Here is a 4,556-nt window from a genome sequence, read left to right as displayed (position 1 = left end):
CAGAGAAAATAAAATTGTGTCACTTATGAGTGAGATAAATTAAAATGGCATTTCACTGTTCACTGATAACAGTAGATGATCAAAAACAATGAAGCAATTCTCACAAAATAAGGGAACACATTTTCACTAATGAATTCTATAACTGATATTTGAGTAAAATAAATACATATGGCAAGAATAAAATAAGTGACTGAGAAGAGTGTTGTTTCATTGTTGTACTGAATATAAAAAAAATAAAAGACAGTAGCATAATTAGAAAGTTAAAATAATTACAAACTCAGTATGACCCAAATTAAGAGTGGTTATCCTTGAAAAACTTTACAGAGAGGAAGGAAACATACAAGGTTATAAACAAACACCAGGAATCTAAACTGAAAGGGTAATCACATTTCATACATTTTATACATACAGAAATATTAATATTGAGTAATATCCTAGTGAAGTTGCTAAGATCTGAAATAAGTGAATAATGAAAAAATTGACTGAAACAATTGAGTGCATGCAGAGAATGTGTTTGTGTGGATTTGTGTGTGGTAAGTGATGTGGTCCTGGTGTTGCTGTTGGTGATAATAAGAGGGAAGAATCAGTAAGCAGGCTGGACTCACAATGTCAAAAGAAAAGAACAAATTTAATTCTCAAGGCAAGAAAGTGTGAGTGAAGAAATTTATATCAAAGCAATTTTTATTGAAGTACAGAAGCAAAGAGGAGATACTCTCATGTATTCAAGAACCTAGCACCAGTGAAGGTTTCTTTAAAAACAAAGAGATCTGCATGGTAATAAAATCTAGCTAACTAATATATCCATGGATAACCCAGGATAAGTCACCTGGTGCTGAGTACTGGGCACCTTAACATAGAGGACCAAGGTTAAATAATGGAGAGAAACATTTATCATAGGAAAATGTCATGGACAACAAAAAACTAATGTTATAATAAAAAAGAGTGAAAGCAAAAATAAGAAAGAAGGGTGGGGAGATGCAGGAGAACTCAAATGGGGCTGTGAAGTGCAGTGGTACTAATCTTACCTTTTTTGCAAGAATTTACATTGGAAAACAATAATAAGTTAAAAAATATTTTTAAAAATTTGTTTAGATTTACTATGAATATTTGTTAATTATCATCCTAAAATTAATGATCAGGAAAATTAAAGTAAAAACAAAATTGAATCAAGATGTAAAAGGAAAAGCACAAGTTTATCAATTTTTGTATTATTTGTAACAAAAGCCAATAGTTCCAATCCCAATTTGGGAATCAGAAATATACATGGCTGCATGTTACACAAATATGGATATGTTGTACAAACTTTGAAGTTTATTAAATACTAAGTACAAACATTACACAGAGAGAAAAAATAATTTATAAACCTTGAAGTAGAAAAACCCCAGAGCATTAAAATAAAATTCACGTAAAAATACGCTAAAAGTTTCAGACTAAATATATTTGCTGTTCTAACTAATATAAATGGGATAAATGCAAATTTGCAAAGAAAAAGGATGACTTTAAGATTAGCTAAATAACATAGTTCATCCATATATATTCATGGCAGAGATGCATCTAAGAGAAAGTGTTTCAGAAATGTTTAAACTAAAAGCATGATCCAAAGAGTAAAAGAGTTCTTATGTCACATAATTTATACACTTAAAAATGGAAATGTAAATATACAGAAACTATATGGAGATAGTTAAAGAAATAAATTCTTAGTCAGTCAGACCTGTTTTTTTTTGAACCCATGGTAAATCAAATGACAAATTGATCAAGGAAATATAAATCAAATGTATCTTTAATAATAAAAAATACAATTTTATTTTTAAAGCTCATGAAATATGTTGTTTCTCTCTGCTAGGTCCCAAGGTCAAAATCAAATAAATTTTTAAAATAAAAATAGTAATGATAACAGTTTCCAATTGCATTCTGACAAAAGGAGAGATAATTAGCTGCAATCATAGTTTTTATATAGGATATAATTAGCAGCAAATCAGAAATAGTAAATATTCTTGAAGGTATCAATAAAAATATAGCATCCAGGAATAAACTTAGTGAAATTATACAAATGCTTTATGAATGTTTAAACCTTTACTGTATGACAGTTACAAAATTTAAGTAGTCACTCATGTGCTTGACTAGGAAAACATAGTATTACAGAGAAAATATCTGTGATCAGCACCAGGTGATGTATGGAAGTGTTGAATTACTATATTGTACACCTGAAACTAATATAACACTGTATGTTAACTAATTGGATTTAAAATAAAAATTTAAAAAAAAGAACATCCTTTATAAGTGTCTTAGGACAGATTTCTTGATAGCAAATGTTCTGTTTTTGCTAGCCTATAAATGTTCTTTTTGCACCATTTTTCTTGAAAACTTGTTTTGATGGTACACAGTTCCAGGTTGAGAGTTATTTTCTCTCAGTTCTCTGAAGATGTTCTTTTCCTGTCTTCTGGATTCCATTGTTTTGAAAAAGTCTACCCTCAATCTAATTGTTGTTTCTTTGTAAGAGAGATTGTTTCTCTCTGGCCCTTTTTAATACCATCTTGTTTCTGATGTACATGATTAACATTAAAGTGATTTGAAGTATGAAAAAAAGAAAGAGAGAACAATATCTGAATATACCTCACATACCTGCACAAATTGGTAATCTATATGTGACTTGCTGAGAAGTGGAGGTTTTTTTCTCCAATTTTCTCCACTTTTAATCCCATTATTCACTCCCAGCCTGTATGTAAAAAAATGCCAGTGAAGGATGAGAGTAAGCCAGTGTCTTTGAAAGGAATGATGGGTGTCTTAGTTCAGGCTCATATAACAAAATGCCATAAACTGGATGGCTTGAAAGCAACAGAAATTTACTTCTCATAGTTCTAGAAGCTGAAAGTGCAGGAACCAGTACAAGCTCTCTTAGGTTCTGTTGAGAGCTGTCTTCTGAGTTGCCGACGGGTTTCTCTTGTATCCATCTTCATATGGCAGAGGGCAGAAAGAGGAAGCAAGCTCTTGCCTGACTCATGAATACTAATCCTATTTATGAGAGCTCCACCCTCAACCTCATCTTAATTACATCCCCAAAGTCTCATATTCTAATACTATAAGGTTTTGGGATTGGTGGGTGGGTAGGATTAGTCAGATTGAGGGAAATGTTAAGGTGGTCGTGGTCAATGTAAACTATGAGCGGTCACAATTAGTGTGCATTGACAGAGTTCATGCTGGCAATGAAAGAGTGCAGATGTGTGGGTATCATCAGCACAGAAGACATAGTTGCCAAATTCCAACAGCACCAGTCAAAAGAAACTTTGTTTCCTTTTATCATACTTTGAAAATTCAACCCTAGAAGAGTTAGAAGCAGCATCTAGCACAACAGGGGATGCTGTGGAATGAGAAAGGTGAATGATAGGGTCTTATTTCCCTTTACTTTTCTTCAACAAACAAATGGACACGTCTTGTCTGAATTGTGGTAGAGCTGTGTGTAGAAAAATAAATTGAAAGCATTGAAAAAGTTAATTTTGATTAGACTGTACTTAGTAATCACTTCAAGTGAGGTTTTCAAATACCTGTATGTTTTTTGAAACCATCTGGGGTCTACTTGAGAATTCAGAAGTTATTGAAGGCTACAGGCTGGGATGGAGCACAGTGGTTGGGAATTATATAGAGATGTTTCCTGATATGTCTGCCAACTTCAGACATTCAATAAAAGTTATAGGATTTATTATTATGCTTCAAGAATAAATAAATGAATAGATAAGTGTTAGTATGTCAGAATAATACCACAAATTTAGATGAAAAAAGATAAGCTGGAAAATGTTGATAATGTTAACCAAAAAGCAAAGTTTTTAATGTGCAAATAAAAATTTAGATTAAAAAAATTATCCTGATGTGTAAAATATAAGAACAAACAGGTCAAAGAAAAATAGATATCAAAGCCAGTAAATACACACAGTAATGCTTGCCTCACCTGTGAATCATAAAATATAATTTTCCATTTGTATTACTGGAAAGCATTTTTAAAGTTATCTTTTTAAAAAGAAAATATCAAGGGTTGATTAGTATATGAATAAAGGGTACTCTCATATATTCATTCTGTGTGTGGACAAATTATTGAAAACTTTATGGATAGTGATTTGGCAACATCTAAAATGTCTCTACTTTCAAATAGTAGCTGCGATAAATGAATATTTATACTAATCATCATAGTGAATTTGCCTCTTACCAAATTATCTTGCTCCTAAAACTTGTGCATTTGAAAATCTTCTAATTTAAATGATAGTAAGATGCCTTCAAATATTATATTGATAAATGGGTGTTTTGTATTTCACTTTTACAAAGATCAGAAAAAAAGCATGACTTGAACACTACTTTTCTCTTTTAAAGATTTATTTATTTATTTTGAGAGAGAGAGAGAAAGAGAGAGCACATGAGCATGCATGCTCAGAAGTTGGGGGAGGATAGAGGGAGAGAATCTTCCAGCAGAGGCAGGGCTCGATCTCAAAACCCATGAGATCATACCTGAGCAGAAACCACGCTCAATCGACTAAGCCACCCAGGCACTCCAATGAAGCTACTTTTGT

The sequence above is a fragment of the Ursus americanus genome, chromosome 15, assembly GCF_024610735.1.
Source record: "Ursus americanus isolate L20-20 chromosome 15, mUrsAme1.1.p, whole genome shotgun sequence".
NCBI lineage: Eukaryota > Metazoa > Chordata > Mammalia > Carnivora > Ursidae > Ursus > Ursus americanus.
The sequence above is the reverse complement of the archived record's forward strand: the minus strand, read 5'-3'. Positions refer to the sequence as shown.